General features: G+C 42.7%; 1 protein-coding gene across 8 annotated transcripts in view; it reads left to right on the forward strand.

Annotated features, from left to right (window-relative positions):
• The window catches only part of ECT2L (epithelial cell transforming 2 like), an 81,536-nt gene that overhangs the window by 15,886 nt on the left and 48,138 nt on the right, over positions 1–17,512 (forward strand). The window lies entirely within an intron of this gene.

The raw sequence follows: 17,512 nt of genomic DNA on the forward strand, positions 1-17,512 counted from the left end.
TTTTGATCAGGATTTAATGCTCTAAGCGTGATTAGCTAGCACTGTTACTAGAAAGGTCACAATGTCTCAGTTATTACAAGATACTTTGCTAGTTAGCATAGCAAATATCAGACATGAGTTATTATGAGAGCAACCAGTGGCTTGTTCATTTGTCAGATGAACGGTAGAAATGGATTCTTTGGAGAAATTGAAGGTATTTAGATGTGGGACTGAAAATATTCTAGAGAGCCCTCCGACACGCCTGTTCCTGGCTGAAGAATCCAGCCAGCCCAGTAGCAGGTGCTTGAAGACTTTATCCCCAGATCAATGGCCTTGCCAGTCTGGGGGTTTCTGGTAGCCTGAGGCTAGCAATGAGGGTAATAGTAGAATCTCGCTTCTGGGGGCGCCTGGGTGGCGCAGTCGGTTAAGCGTCCGACTTCAGCCAGGTCACGATCTCACGGTCCGTGGGTTCGAGCCCCGCGTCGGGCTCTGGGCTGATGGCTCAGAGCCTGGAGCCTGTTTCCGATTCTGTGTCTCCCTCTCTCTCTGTCCCTCCCCCATTCATGCTCTGTCTCTCTCTGTCCCAAAAATAAATAAACGTTGAAAAAAAAAATTTAAAAAAAGAATCTCGCTTCTGGAACATGGCACTTTCTCAACTGAGCAAACCTTTCACCCAAAGGACAGAGAGCTGGGACTCCTTCAAGCCCATAGAGGAGACTGTATGAAGTGCTTGGGGGTTGTTTACTAGGTTTGTTTAGGGAAACTGTAGGTATAGCAACGTTTGGTGTTAGTTGTTTTCACTACAGCCTGGTGGTGAGGTTGCTGGGAGAGGCGAATCTCTGAACTGCTGAGGTAGCTACCAAAAAGCGCCAGAGTTGTGCAAAACCAGATTGGCCTATTTTAATTTGTAATACCTGCCTTCCACCTTTTCTTACACTTCCTCCTGCCTGTCTCTTTTCAGTCAGCCATTTCTTCTCTCCTACCTGCTCGCTCACCTGCTCTCCTGCGTACCCTTGCCTGCACCCGCGGGTGCACAGTGGTTTGTCCACAGACGGCCCCCGATGGAGTCACCAAGTCACCGGAGGGAGGCAAGCACCTTCCTGGCTGTGTTGAAAAAGGCTGCAAAAACAGGCCACAGAAAAATAAGCTCTTTAGTCAATGCTTAAAAATCAGGGAAGGGAACTTTTTATGGGAGTCATTGGCTGGGTTTCCTTTTAGTCCAACTTTACAGCTTTCAAGATAAAATAATAGACCAAACCCCAAATCCAAAATTGCTTGTGGTACATCATGTTCTCTTCTCAGGTATCATAAACCACGCAATTTTAGCTGTAACCACTGGAGGTCAATAGAGATCTTGTGGTATATTTTGAGGCTCATTAACATTAGGCCTGACATTTTGTCACTGGAAGTCTTAGCCTTTGTCTGGTACCTGAGTTTCTACTATGGCATAAGGATATGGGACTAATCTGCTCAGTGGAATTACTTTGCTTTGTTTCACAGTAGCTGCATTTCTGCAGAGAGCTGTGTAGGTTTCATAGTTTCATATGAAGCTATTATTACATATTCTGGGCTGCTGCTTTTTTTTTTTTTTTAAAGAATTTATTTATTTTTTAACGTTTATTTATTTTTGAGACAGAGAGAGACAGAGCATGAATGGGGGAGGGGCAGAGAGAGAGGGAGACACAGAATCTGAAACAGGCTCCAGGCTCTGAGCGGTCAGCACAGAGCCCGATGCGGGGCTCGAACCCACAGACCGCGAGATCATGACCTGAGATGAAGTCAGCCGCTTAACCGACTGAGCCACCCAGGCGCCCCTGTGCTGCTGCTTTTAAGGGGAAGTTGTATGTCAACTTCTGGTCTCTAGATTTGGCATCCTGAACCCATCTTTAATTTGTAGTGGTGGTTTTGTTGCTGAACATCAATTAGTTTATTCCCCAAAATTTAGATTTTTTTTTTTAATTTATTTCAGTGAGAGAGTGTGAGCAAGCAGGGGAGAGGGGCAGAAGGAAGGAGAGAGAGAGAGAGAGAGAATCAATGCAAAACTCAAACCCACGTGACCCTGTGATCACGATCTGAGGTGAAATCAAGAGTCAGATGCTCAACCAAATGAGCCACCCAGGTGCCCCTGGATTAAGTCTTTCTTCCTCTCTCTTTGGGTCAGCCATGTCTCCTCTCCTGCTAACATCTACAGAAACTATTTGCTCATAGTCTAATCCAATTCGAGTTATGCTTGATTTTAATCAAATGTAAAAGCCCAATTCATTTTAGTTTTTCAAGTCAGTGCAATCAACTTTTAGACATCTTTATTGATATAGAATTCACATGCAATAAAAGTCATCATTCAAAAGGTACAAGTCAGTGGTTTTAGTATATTCACAGAGTTGTGTAAACACTACCACAATCTAAGTTTAGGGCATTTTCAACACCCCCGAAAGAAACTTCCTACCCATTAGCAGTAACTTTCCATCTCCACCCCCAGCACTGGGCAACCGTGAAATCTACTTTCTGTTTCTATAAATTGCCTTTTCTGTACTTTTCATATAAATACAGTCTTACAACACGTGGTCTTCTGTGACTGGCTCTGTTCATGTATTGTTGTTAAATAACAAAATGCAAGCAAGTAAATGGGCGGGACCCATTTAGCAAGTGGAGCTGGACTCTAAGAGGAGTTGTACAAAATAAAATGGAAGGAAAGCTTTTATGGTTGGAGGGTGGGGGTAAGAAAGCTATTAGCAAAAGAAAAGGATTGTTCCAAACAAGGCTGTTTGCTAGGGGAAAGAAAAAGCAACAGGTCTTATCACGTAGATTGCCTCATCTTTCTTCGGGGGATAGAGACTGTGTACCAGACTTGTTGGTGCAGATGGGAAGAAAAATTTTCCTGACTGACCGGTTAAAGCCCCATTTCTGGGGGAGGCTGAAACTGCAATTATTGGGTATTAAGCCGCGGTTTGGCAACTCGGTCTAAGTGACACCATTTGGGGCCCGTGATTTTCTTTGCTCAGCCAGTGTTCCCAAGGGTCATCCATTTTGTAGCAAATACCAATACTTCTTTCCTTTTTGTCGTTAAATAATATTCCATGGATGGATAGTCCATATTTTATTTACCCATTCCTAAGTTGATGGACATTTGTGTTGTTTCCACATTTTGGCGATTGTGAATAATGCTAAGAACATCTGTGTGCAGGCTTTTCTAGATGGATGTCTTTATTTCTTTTAGGGCTCTACCTAGAAATGGAACTGCTGGGTCAAATAGTGACAGTGCAATCAACTTTTGATTGTTAAACATTTCTTTTGAACCCTATTTATTCTTATAGTCCCTGTTCCCCCACCACTGAATAAGCTTATGGATGCATGAGAGAATTTAGCATTGCTTGAATGTCTGAAGTATTTATATGTAAACCAGGCTGTATTGGTACAAACCCCGTTTTCAAGGCAGAGGAGCCATTGTTTAGATGTTTTGTTTTATAATTTCTGAATAATTTTGTCTTACTGGAAGCAGTCACAGTTATAAAGGTATTAAATAGGATATTGTGGTATAGGGTAGAACTATATTGTCACAATTTTCTTTGAAAGTTTTTTCTTAATCTCAATGAGGTAAGATTTTTCTTTTCTGTGCTAAAATATATACCGCATTGTTCAGATTTAAGAAGATTTCTTTTAATGCTTTTATTTATATTTGAGAGAGAGCAAGACAGAGTGCGAGCAGGGGAGGGACAGAGAGAGAGGAGAACACAGAATCCGAAGCAGGCTCCAGGCTCTGGGCTGTCAGCACAAAGCCTGACGCGGGGCTTGGACCCACAAACCATGAGATCATGACCTGAGCCGAAGCCAGATGAAGCTTAACTGACTGACCCACCCAGGCGCCCCTTAAGAAGATTTCTTAAATGGAGTTTCATGATATTTAAGACATTTTTCAAAGGTTCAGCTTCTTAAACCATCACTCTGGCAAGTTCTTCCTCACCTCAACTCTAGTGGCCCCTCTCCTGGGACCTTTCCTGCACATCTTCCACCCCCAGCAATGTTTACAAACCTCTATCATGGCATTTCCCCCAGTATATCATGCTTATATGACCACGTGTCTAAAAGCTTCCGTTAATGTCATCCCCCTGCCATTCGATTCGGCTGACTTTTCCTCTGACTCCCAAAAGGACACTGGGCTGTTTGCGTCTGTCCCTCAAAGAATCCCATGAGAAGTTTGCCTCTGGTCTCCTAGCCACACTGGTGGGACCGGTTTCTAATTGCCCCGACTCAGCAGCAGGCAACGCCCCACACAAAGGCCTTTCATTCCAGGGCTGGAGCTGTTCAAACCTGTAGCTTTCCCCGGTGGGTCCTTGGGGTGACATTCATGCAAGTGCAGTCCCAAGACACAGATGGACTGTCTTCTTCTGTGTGTGTGCACGTGTGTGTCGGTGGAGAGGGAGGACATGAACAGCGAAGGATTCACTCTCATCATTTGTGTCCATCACAGCCGACCAGAAATGGGGTGGTCCCGAAAAATGTACAGTGAAGAGAGAATACCCCCCCCCCCCACTCACCTCCCTGCACCCACCCCCTCTTTCCAAGCGGCCCGTGGGAGAGCTCAGGCCAGGATGTCTATCCCATCTGTGAACTGTGAGGAAATCTGGTGTGTGCATTTCCCAGAGACGATGCATCTAGGTTACATTTGAATTCAGAACATCCCCATCACTCTGAGTTCCTGAGCACCCATTTGAAAGGAGACTGTTTCTGTGTGGAGGTAGCAGAGAGCATATTCAAAGGCCCACTGGGTTTCTAAATATCCAAGGTGAGTCTGGAAATCTGGTTCCTCCTGAGTCTTCTCTCAGCCCCAGGTTTTGGACATGCTCCCGTCCTTTCACATAGATCCCATGGTCATGGATAACCATCATTTGTCACTGGGGCAGTTTTTAGAAGTGGATGAAGCTAAGAAGGAAAACCCTTGAGTTTTATTGGGTGGGGATGGGCACAGAGGGAGAGTGGATGGTGGGAAGGTCATTGGCTTATGCTAGGCAAAGCCTGTGCGCTTGAAATTCTCACTTCCCATTTTGTAAGTGGTACCACTCTTCTATGGTGGTGCCACACTTTAAAAGGTTTAACTTGGGGCGCCTGGGTGGCTCAGTCGGTTAAGCGGCCGACTTCGGCTCAGGTCATGATCTCGCGGTCCGTGAGTTCGAGCCCCGCGTCGGGCTCTGTGCTGACAGCTCAGAGCCTGGAGCCTGTTTCGGATTCTGTGTCTCCCTCTCTCTCTGCCCCTCCCCCACTCATGCTCTGTCTCTCTCTGTCTCGAAAATAAACGTTAAAAAAAAATTTTTTTTTAATTAAAAAAAAAATTAAAAGGTTTAACTTGTCTTTACAGCACTTAGCACCACCTGACATTATGTTATATACAGTACTTGTTTACTTACCGTGTGTCTCCTCCACTAGACTGTAGCTCTGTGAGGGCAAGAACTTTTTCTGGTGACTCTCTGTGTCCCTAACATTGAGAACAATACTAGGTACACAGCAGCCACTGGGTAAATGCTTGTTGAATGAAGAGATCCTAAACACTCCTAATTCCAAGAATAGCAAAAAAATGATCAGAACAACTTTTTCATTTGCTAGCTCCCTGGGAGGAAGGAACTTTTCAAGATATTCCAAGTTCTCAAGTATGGGTGATTACGAATACTTTGCTTCGCTCAAGACTTTTCACTATTTAATTAACTCAAGACTCCTATAAAACAATTCCAGAAGGAATTATGCACAGTAATAATACCCAAGGGTGGCATGTCACACAACTCCGGGGGTGCTGTTTCACACTGTCATCTGTGTTAATGGCACCTCCTGAAGTTGTTCATTGCACAATTTCCCAAATGCCGCAGCCCTGATAATTAACGCTACCAGCCATTTATAAGGCACAGGATATTAGCTTCCACAGCTACCAAGAATCCTATTACTTCTGTGTAGGGGGAGTGAAATTCCCAGATAAATCGTAGGAAAATGGAGAAAGGTTTTAAGAGAACATCTGTCTCTGTTCTGTACTGAAGAATCTGTTTAGGAAATGTCCAGGAGGGTTACGGCAGAGTAAGCATAGAGGTGGCTGCAGACGAGCCCTAAGTAGGCTAGCAGGTCTTAGGAACAGAAGAAGAAAACCCCAAGTGCACAGGAAGCATTCAGTGGATGTTTGTCATCTTTCCTCCTGTTCTCCCAGTGTATTCTTTTGATGTCATGGTTAGAATGCTTTCAGGTGCAAATAACAGAAATGGAATTCAAACCAGCTTCAGAAGAAACGGGAACGCTTTGACTTAAGATTGGTCTAGCTTCAGGCCGGGAGAGATCCTTGGATTCAAACAATGTCACCCAGGCCGTGGGGCCTGCCTGCCTGCCCCCCTACTCCCCCCACCCTCACTGCCTTCTCTTAGCTCTGCTTCCCTTTGTCTGTTGCATAAAACTGAAACAGTAAGTGCAAGACCCTTGTGCAGGAAATTATAAACTTGTGTTAAAGGACAGTTAAAAACAAAAACTGAAAAGAAGATGTGCCATGTTTAAAGATGCCCATTGTCTTGAAATTAGTCTTAAAGTTCAAGTCAGTCCTAGTGTAAATTCCCAAATAGGATATTCTTATGGACCTCGAGAAACTGATTCTAAAGCGAATCCAGAAAATAAAATGGATAGCGACAGGGGGGCCTGGGTGGCTCAGTCAGTTAAGTGTCTGACTGTTGATTTCAGCTCAGGTCACGATGTCAGGGTTCATGGGACTGAGCCCCGTGTCAGGCTCTGCAGAGACAGTGGGGAACCTGCTTGAGATTTCCTGTCTCTCTCTCTCTCTCTGTCTCTCTACTCCTCCCCAGCTCACATGCGCATGCTCTCTCTCAAAATAAAGAAATAAAACTTAAAGAAAATGGATACCAACAGTTAAGAAAAGTATAAATATAAAGGAAAAAAGGAGTAAGAGTTATATTACCAGATATTAAAACCACATTTACCCCTTTAAGAAATACCTGTAGTCAGATCTCAAGTATAGAGGGGATCAAGGACAGAGGCAAGTAAGAACTCTGAACTAAAGGGGCAACCCGTAAAGGTTGGGTGGATCAGACGCCTGGGCAGCTACATAAATGTTTTCTTTCTTTGGTGCCTGTTTAGCGGGCCAGACACTGTTGATTACCATTGCCTGTTTCTTCTCCATATTCCTGACAGAGGCCCTTCTCCTCAGGCATTATGTGCTTCAGAGGCGGCTTGTCACCCTGCCCCGCCAAGGGTGAGTCAGGCTTGGACAGGTTCACGATGATTCCACCCCCTTGGTGGCGTCTGGATTATGAAAGGGCATGTAGACACTAATTCTGCCTAAGGACACATGGCGAGTGGCTGCTAGAGAGCTTCTGGGAGAGTTTTCTTAGCTCTCAAAGGGACTTAAATAGGGGCTTGAGGAAGGGACCTGCCCTTTCCATCTGTGGTTCCTGTTGTGTGAGGATAATCGCTCACTTTGTTAGTCATTTGGAAATCACCTCAGGGAATGAGCCTAAGGACCAAAGCAAACTACTGAGGAGGCGAAGTGAAAATATGGAAGATTCTGGCCTTTGATGACCTCATTGAGTCCTTGAATTCACTAACCCTGGAGCTGCCCTGATTTTCCTTATTGCTTAAGTGAAAGGAAGATAAATAGGTTTAATATGGCCCATAATGATCCATTTATCCAGTCGTCCCTTCTCTGGTCATATCAACCCTCCGGAATTTAGCTGTGAACCAGCTACCTTTAGAAAAATAAAATGCATCGAAAGCTCAACTGATGCTCTTTACACATGGGAGAGAGACAATTAGATTCCCATGTAGGTCTCAGAACTTCATGAGCTCAGGGCCTCCAAAAGGAGTTCCACCTCCTCCTAAGACCGCCCTACACACACCCAGTGCTTTGTACTCGGCTTGACATGAGCCCCGGGATCTGCTGCTACTGGGAAGTCAAATTCCTGGATGCTGAGAAGGGCTGGGCCCATAGGATCACTTGGAGTTTGTAAAAACAGACTCTGAATCCCATCCGTGGAGATTTTGGCTCAACACGCGGGGATGGGGCCGAGGAAGCAGTATTGACTCCATTCCCAGAGTGCTGTGGCGCACAGCCAAGGGTGACCTGATGGCCCCAAGAGTCCACTCTTCCTCAGAGGCAGGAATGCAGGATGCACAAGTACCCCGTTCCTTCTTTCCCAACGAAACAGAATGATCTGTTCGGGTTCTCTAGATGCCTTTTTCATCTTTCCCTGGCACTGCTGCTTCGTGGGTTTCGAATGTTTCGTTGTGAGTAACCCCCAAACTTGACACGAGTAATAAAGGAAATATTTCCCTCTCCCATAATTGAAAAAATCGGAGTAGGTTTGGCTGCAGTTGAAGCTCAATTCAGAGGTTCAGTAATAAAACCAGTGACTTGATTCTTTCTGCTCTTCAGCTCTGCCTTTGGCAGTCCTGGCTTCATTATGAGGTTTCCTCCGTTGTGAATGGAAATAAAAAATAATTTCTTTGTTTGAGCTTCACTCTGCTTGGACTAGCATAGGTCCATGCCTACTTTTGCCAGTTGCTGTGGCCAGGAGATTGACCCAAATAAATGGAATTAGCCTTTATTCATATGCATTTTGGAGCCAGGGATAGAATCGGCTTCTACAGAACCACATGGATCACCCTATAGAAACTGAAGTTATTTTGGAAGAAGGGGAAGTAAATGATGGGTGTCGGAAGAATGCTGTCTCTTCATCCAGCATTCAACAAATATTTACTGAATGCCTACCATGTGCCAAACACAACTCTGGGTGCCCGGGATTCAACACTAAACAGAGTGTAAAACATTCCTGCCCTCTGAAGTTCATATTTTAGCAGAATAAAATATGTCCTATTTCAGGACAAGGGGATGTCCCTGCCTCTCACCGGATATCTGAGAGCACAATGTAGCACCAGCGCAAATATTTTGGAGTGTTTTCCGTGTGTCAGAAGTTAGAGCAATGTGGCAGACTGAATAGTGGCCTCCAAGTATGTCCATACCCTCACCCTGGAACTCGTGGATGTTACGTGATGGGGCAAAGGCAGTTTGCAGATGTGATGAAGGATGTTGAGGTGGGGAGGTTATGTTGTGTGATCAGGGCTCAACGTAATCACAATCGTCCTTAAAAGGGAGGCAAGAGGCCCTTCAGACAATGTCATGCCAGAAGCAGTGGGAGAGATGGAGACGTGTGACAACGCCGTGCTTCGAGAAGCGGCCACGAGCCAAGGAAGGCCGGCCGCTTCTAGAACGCGAAAGGGACAAGGGGACAGATTCTCCCCTCCGAGCCTCCAGAGGGGGTCAGCCCTGGCAGCACCTTGACTGGAGCCCAGTGAAACTCATTTCAGACTTCTGACCTCCGGAACTCTGAGAACATACATTTGCACCGCTCTAGGCCAGTTAAGTCAGCAGTAATTGTTACAATGAACAGGAAGTTAATACAAGTAGTGATTTTCTATTTTTATTATATTTTTCATTCCTTATTCTAACTTACACATGTTTTCTCAGCCCCTGCCAAGTCAGAAGCACCGTACCAAGTGCTGGGGGCATAGTAGCAAACAACACAAACACCATGCCTTCTTCCTTGCGGCTTGAGGTGCAGTGGAAGAGAAAGACTTTAAACAGTGAATGAGCCCCAAAATGGATGGAGTTTGAGGGTCAGCAGGAACGGAAACACAAAAACCATGCTTAGATTACATTATAGTGCACATCAAGTGTAAAGGATACAGGTTTCAGCAGAGGACAGGAGATGACATTGAGGGGGGAGTGCTCTGTGAGCGGCAGGAGCCTCCTCCGACAGGCAAGGATGTGGGCAGCAGGAATGGTCAGCCTGTTGGGGACGTGGGGGGATTCTGTCAGCACCCCAGAAATATCACCCTAAAATTTCACTGCCATTACCTTACATGGTCACCAATATTGTTGCGAAAAATGGCTTCCCACCAGCCACATAACTTAGACCTGCCATGCTGGTTCCAGGTACACTTTCTTGCTCCTTCCCCAGCACCATATTGCTTCACTGGCCACAAGTTATACCGTATGTATCATACATGGAATTTCGTACTGCACTTTGATAACAATGAGAAGTCTGTGTACATGCATTCTCCTTTATTTCCCAAGCAGGCTTGACCAGCCCCCCCGCATATCAGATAAATAGCTCCGACCGTGCTCAGTAGCAAAGGAAAAGTAAGGAGACCTCAGTGGGTCCAGGGGATCAGGACAGCCTTCCCCTGAGGATCTGACATTTAGGCTGGAGTCTGAAGGATACGTAGGAGGCTAGACAAGCAAAGACTAGGAGAATGAGTGCTCCACTTGGTAGGGACCACCTGTGTGGAAGCCTGGGGCCTTCTTTATCTCTTCAGTAGTAATTCCAGGCTTTTGTAGAAGCACTGGAAAATGTGAGTAGGCAAAAAGAGGAAAATCACCCAGAATCCCCCCACCCAGAGATAACCTAATTTTTTATGCTTATGTGCCTCCATGTAGCTATGAATCAGCATAGACAAACTATTTTAAAATCTTTAAAAAAATTTTTTTAAGTTTATTTCTGAGAGACAGAGCAAGCGGGGGAGGGGCACAGCCACAGGGAGAAAGAGAGAATCCCAACCCGTACCGACAGTACAGAGCCCAATGTGGGGCTCGAACTCACAAACTGCGAGATAGGACCTGAGCTAAAATCAAGAGTCAGACACTTAACCGACTGAGCCACCCAGGCGCCCCAATTTTAAAATCTAAAAAGATTTTAAACTCTTCAGTCACCCTTCCTTATCGCTTTCCCCACACCCAGCTTTGTTCTCTCATTCACCGAAGACTTCGGCATACGTTCTCCACTCCCTTTATTCCCCAAACCTAATCCTTATTCTGTGTGACCCTGGCATCTGTTGTGGAAGCCCACCTAACCCAGACCCTGGCCGTGCCATAAAGTGGTGGTAAAGCCACCAGTCGAGACTCCAGGGTACTGCCCGGGGAGCAAGAAAGCAGGGACCTCTGCCAACGTGACTTCCCCTCTCCAGGCCACCGCTGCAAGCTGTCCTCTCAGTGGTTTTCATCGCAGTTTGGGCAGCTTCTTTCTCCTTCTTATCAGAAATTTAAGAGCTGAGAATTAGATTCAAGTTCCGTATTACTAAGCCTTGTTATTTTTGCAAAGTACACATTGTACATTCAGTAGCACACGGCAAAGTAGTGTCATGAATTATTTAAATGAAGATATCCTTGTCACAATAAAGGAGCAAAGCACATTTTGTTCATTGTCTCTTTACATGTTGTTATTTCTCTTCACGGATTTCTTACTTTGCAACATTAACTAAAATGCAATGAGCCACGATGTCATTACCACAAACTACCCTAGTTCTGCTGCTTGGGTACTGATTTTTTTTTTTCTTCTTTTTATGTGGCTGAAGCATTTTCCTTTTTTCTTGCTTAAGATTCATTATACTTGAATGTGTCCTTGTAGCAGTGTTTGCTAAGAACAAATGTAAAACATGTATAAGTGAGGTCCACTTTAAAAAGTAACTCAGATTGTTGGGGTACCTTGCTGGCTCAGTCAGTGAAGTATATGACTCGATGTCAGGGTTGTGAGTTCGGGCCCTGTGTTGGTTATAGAGATTGCTTAAAAATAAAATCTTTTGGGGGCACCTGGGTGGCTCAGGTTATGACCTCAAGTTTCATGAGTTTGATTTGAGCAACGCATCAGGCTCTCTGCTGTTAGCATGAAGCCTGCTTCAGATCTTCTGTTCCCATTCTCCTGCCCACCCCCCCTCCCCCGCTCTCTCTCACTCAAAAATAAAATAAAACATTAAAAAAAAAGAAGAAAAAAGAAAGAAAATATTTTGGGATACCTGGATGGCTCAGTTGGTTAAGCATCTGACTCTTGATTTTGGCCTAGGTCATGATCTCATAGTTCATGAGATCAAGCCTCATGTCAGGCTCTGCGTGATCAGCTTGAGATTCTCTCTCACGCCTCCTCTCTCTGTGCCCCTCCCACTTGCTCTCTCAAAAATAAATAAACTTAAAAAAATAAAATGATAAATAAATAAACAGTAACTCAGATTCAGTTCTTCTCCTTTGCTTGGCTGGGATGGAACAGTAGATGGTGTGCGGTGGGAAGGGGGTGGGAACAAAAACTCAAGATACTGAGGCCCGTCTTTGAAAAGGAGGCTGAAAACATTTCTGTTTTGCACCTTATTTTATTGATCTGCTTTACAATTCTAAGTGAGAGCATACTGTCCTCCAAGAACCAGTGAAAGGATTGTGAAGCCTGTCTGGGACAGTGAGGACTCAGATCAGCGATCCCCGGGGATTAGCTGTTCCTGGTGTCCTCACTGCCTCATTGGGCTTGAATGTTAATCTCTCAACAATGAGAGGAGCCCTCATGACACTTTTGTCTGTGGATACGATATGCTGCCAGTACATGCACAATTCCATCCTTTGCTCTCCTGCTTACACACACACACACACACGCACACACACACGTGCGCGTGCACGCACGCACTCCCCAGACTGGCATGCCAATATGTTCATTTTATCCATCTCTCTATCCCTCTATTTACTTCTTTATTTTTAATTATTATTTTGAAGTTTATTTATCCATTTAGAGAGAGAGAGAGCACAAGCAGGTGAAAGGCAGACAGAAAGGAAGGGAGAGAAAATCCCAAGCAGTCTCCACACTATTAGCGTGGAGCTGATGTGGGGCTTGAACTCATGAGCCGTAAGATCATGACCTGAGCCGAAACCAAGAGTCGGACACTTAACCGACTGACCCATCCAGGCGCCCCACCATTACGTTCATTTTGAACCACTGTTTTGTTTTAGGTTGTGACAAAGCTGCATGGACAAGGATCAAGAATGAGCACTGGCCTCAGATAAAGCCAGAGGAGTAGAAACACACAACATAATAGGCAATCATTAAACCTTGCAAATGATGTAGGCAGCCTCTTCTTTAAAAACAGAAATCAAAAAACCTTTTTATTTTGCAATAATTTTTAACTTACAGAAAAATTGCGAAAACTTGTGCAAATAATTCCTTTATACTTTTCACCTGGATTCCTCAATGGTTAACATTTTACCATTTCACCTTATTATGCTGAATCATTTGAGAATATGTTGCAAACATGATGCCCCACTAAAGCTAAGCATCTCAGTATGTGTTTTCAAAACAAACAAACAAACAAACAAACAGGACATTCTGCCGAAAAATCAAAGTACATCCTCCAATATCAAGAAATCAGCACTGATACAGTACTATGGTCTAATTCACAGATTCCATTTGAATACTCCTGATTGTTCCAACAATGTCCTTTCCTTCTCAGTCAAGAATCCAATCCAGGGTCCTGCTGTATTTGGTTTTCACATCTCTATATCCACCTTTGATGGGGAGCAGTTCCTCAGTTCTTTCTTGTCTTTTATGACTTAACACTTTCAAGAGTACAGACCTACTTGGGCACCTGGGTGGCTCAGTCGGTTAAGCATCCAACTTCGGCTCAGGTCGTGATCTCACGGTTCGTTGGTTTGAGCCCCGTGTGGGGCTCTGTGCTGACAGCTCAGAGCCTGGAGCCTGCTTCAGATTCTGTGTCTCCCTCTCTCTCTGCCCCTTCCCTGCTCGCACTCTGTCTCTCTCTCCTTCAAAAATAAAATAAAACATAAAAAAAAAAAAGTACAGACCTACTTTGTTGAATGACCTTCAATCTGTGATTGGCTGATACTTCTTTAAGATCACATTCAGGTTATGTGTTCTTGGCAGGAATAACACAGAAGTGACGCTGTGTTCTCAGCGGATCACATGGGGCATACTATGTCGATTTGCCCCATTGCTCATGCTGTTGACTTATCATCACTTGGTTAAGATGATTAATTATTAGGTCTTTGGTACTTATTAATTAATAAGTAACTAAAAAGACTTTGAGTGATTAATTTTAAATTAACTTAAAAGTATTTGAATCTATGCAAGTACCCTGTTCCTCACCATACTTTCACCGACTGGTTTTAGAATCCATTGATGATTCTTATCTGATGTAATTATTACTGTGATAGCTGCCAAGTGCTCATTTTCTAACTTCTTAATTCCTTCTACATGTATTATTTATTGGTGTTCAGTTGCAAGATACAAGTTTCCCTTCTCCCAAGATTATAGATAAGGCTCCAGTTAGGCAAGCAGTTTGGGTAAATTAGTGATAAAGACAGTCTCTGGGTCTCATGGGTCTTCAGCAACTTGTTTATGAAGATAACTAAGTTCTTTTTTCGTCCCTAATTGGAGATAGTGTTTTCATTTCACATTGGAACTTTCTGGGGCTTGACCCACCCAGTGGGAATTTAGCCTATGCATTCAGAGAAGGTCACAGAAAGTCAGAGAAGACACATTGTGGAATGAGATCCATTCAGAGACAGGATTTGTCTTCCAGTGAGTTAATCTGTGTCCAATAGGACCTGGTAACAGGGTAGCAGTAGCCATTTAGCAGTGAAAAATAGTTCCATGGTCCCAATGGCTTAAGATTAAAGAGTTCTGGTGAGTTCTATTGCCAAATTTTCCAATCAGCTATGAGATTGGTCACAAACATCTGTAATTTCACTGAGATTGGAGGAGATTAGGGGTTCCAGGGAAGACTTTCATTTGCTAATCCTTGGATTGCTTCCAAACTTTCTTTTTCTAGTGATTCTTATTCACATATGATGACCTATTTGGTGGCTTGGGATTATAACAGATGTTTATGGCCAATATCCAGAGAGGGCAATTAGGAATTAAGTATCTCTTTTCTTTATAATTGGTGGCTACAGGGCCAGCAATGCATCTTTCATGAACCATAAAACATCTCTTTGGTCTAAGGCCTACATAGCCCCCAGATTTTTTATTCATTCAAGATCCATTTGTGCTTAGGTGGCACACAGAGTAACGTAAGAAGTGTTCTTGATGTATGCTATATTTTTATAAACTTTTTAAAAATAGATATCACATTAAGAAATTATTGTTGAGGGGCACCTAGGTGACTCAGTCAGTTAAGCGTCCAACCTCGGCTCAGGTCACGATCTCGTGTTTCATGGGTTCGAGCCCCGCATTGGGTTCTGTGCTGACAGCTCAGAGCCTGGAGCCTGCTTTGGATTCTATGTCTCACTCCTTCTCTGCTCCTCTTTTGCTTGTGGTCTGTATCTCTCTCTCTCTAAAATAAATGTTAAAAAAAAAAAAAAAAAGAAATTCTTATTGAATTTGTTTAGGCATGACGATGGCATTATAGTATGTTTTTTAAAAATGCTCCTATTGTTTAGTAAGGCACACAGAAATATCAAAGAAGAAATCACAAGAGAAATGAGAATATTTCAAATGGAATGATGGTGACAATATAACACATCTATGTGGGTGAGATGAGTGCAGTGACCCGATGTTTTAGGCTGGCTTTAAAATAAAATGGGAGTGAGGAGGAAGAAACAGGAGGAGGAGGGAGAGAGGCAGAGGAGGAGGAAGGAAAGATGATGATATAGCAGAAACCAGACTGGCTACAAGATGATAATTATTAAAACTGATTAATGCAGGTCATAATAGTACTACAGACATTAGGGTGAAATAAGATATTTTCATATAAAAAGAGAGTGATAAAATTTGTTGTCAGAAGACCTCCAGTGAAGAAAGGCTGAAACAAATTCTTCAGGCTAAGGAAATTGATAACAGATGGAAACTTGGATTTACAAGCAGGAAATGGTAATGTGTGGGAAAATGTAAAATTTTAAAGTTATTTTACAGACATATGACTGTTTAAAGCAAAACCAATGTATTATGGGGCTTATAACATAAGTAGATATGGTATCGTGACCAAAGCTTAAGGATGTCAAGAACTATACCATTGCACTGTTCTTTAATTTTATGAGTATTCACTCTAAATAGACTATGAAATGTCAACGATGCGTACTGTACTTGCTAACAACAACTCAACTGCATAATGCAAGAGATATCCTAAAAAGCCAATAAAGGAATTGAAATGGAATACAAAAAAATTTATTATCTCAAACCAAGACAGGAGAGGAGGAATAAATGTTCATAAAACAAATGGGAAAAGCAAAAAACAAATAAAATTAAGACCTGGATTCAACCGTATCAATAATTATATTAAATATAAGTGGACTAAACCTTCAAATAAAAGGCAGTGGTGGTTAAATGAGCTTTAAAAAGAAAAAACAAAACAAGATCTAACTGTATACTGACCACGAAGGATACACTGTAAATATAAAGATTCTGATTGGTTAAAGTAAAAGGATAGGATACAAATACTAAGCATATAAAAGTAGGATGGCAATATTAATATCAGACAAAATGGACTTCAAGATGAGGAATGTTACTAGAAAGACAGAGAGGGACATTATATAAGGAGAAAAGGATCCCTTCATCATGAAGTCATAAAATTATAAACATGCATGTACCAAATAATAGAGTTTCAAATTACATAAAACAAAACTGAGTGAATTATAATAGAACAACTAAACAAAAAAATCAGTGAGAATATAGAACTAAGCAATCTTCTAAACCAACTTGACCTAATATTTATAGGAAATTAAAGCCAACAACTTCCCAATAGATGCGTTTTTTTATGAACAAAATAGCTTTCACCAAGATACATAATTTCCTGGTCCAAAAAATAAGACGCAATACATTTCAGAATTGTTAAAATCTAATTAGGTATAAGTTTTAACAACAATGCAATAAAATTTGAGATTAAAAAATATAAAATATCTAGAAAACCCAAAAATATTTATCTAGAAAATCCAAAAATATTTGGAAGTTAACTCACTTATAAAAAACATGTGGTCAAAAAAGAAAACACAACGGAAATTAGAATATTTCAAATTGAGTGACAATGAAAATACAACACATCTAAATGGCTGGGATACAGATGAAGTACAGCTTAGAGGAAAATATATCATTTAAATTCTTACCTCAGAAAAGAAAAAAAAGGATTCAAATTAACTATCTAAATTTCCACCTTAAGAAACTAGAAACAAACTCAAATTACACCCAAAGTAAGTAGAAGTAAAGAAATGATGAAGAGCTGACATCAATAAAATAGAAAATGAAGAGAGAAAATTTATGAAAACAAAAGGTGTTTAAAAAAAAAAAAAAAGTAATTGAATTGATAAACTCCTGGCAAGAATAACCAAGAAAAAAGAAGAGAAAATTGCCAATATCAGGAATAAAAAAGGGAATGTTGCTATAGATCCTATAAACATTAAAAAGATAAAAGAGAATCAGAGGCTCCCGGGTGGCTCAGTTAAGCATCTGACTCTTGGTTTTGGCATGGGTCACGATCTCACAATTTCTTTTTTTTCAACGTTTTTTTTTTTTTTTTTTTTTTGGGACAGAGAGAGACAGAGCATGAACGGGGGAGGGGCAGAGAGAGAGGGAGACACAGAATCGGAAACAGGCTCCAGGCTCCGAGCCATCAGCCCAGAGCCCGACGCGGGGCTCGAACTCACGGACCGCGAGATCGTGACCTGGCTGAAGTCGGACGCTCAACCGACTGCGCCACCCAGGCGCCCCAATCTCACAATTTCCTTCACTGACTGCGC

Source organism: Neofelis nebulosa, chromosome 6, assembly GCF_028018385.1.
Source record: "Neofelis nebulosa isolate mNeoNeb1 chromosome 6, mNeoNeb1.pri, whole genome shotgun sequence".
NCBI classification, from domain to species: Eukaryota; Metazoa; Chordata; class Mammalia; order Carnivora; family Felidae; genus Neofelis; species Neofelis nebulosa.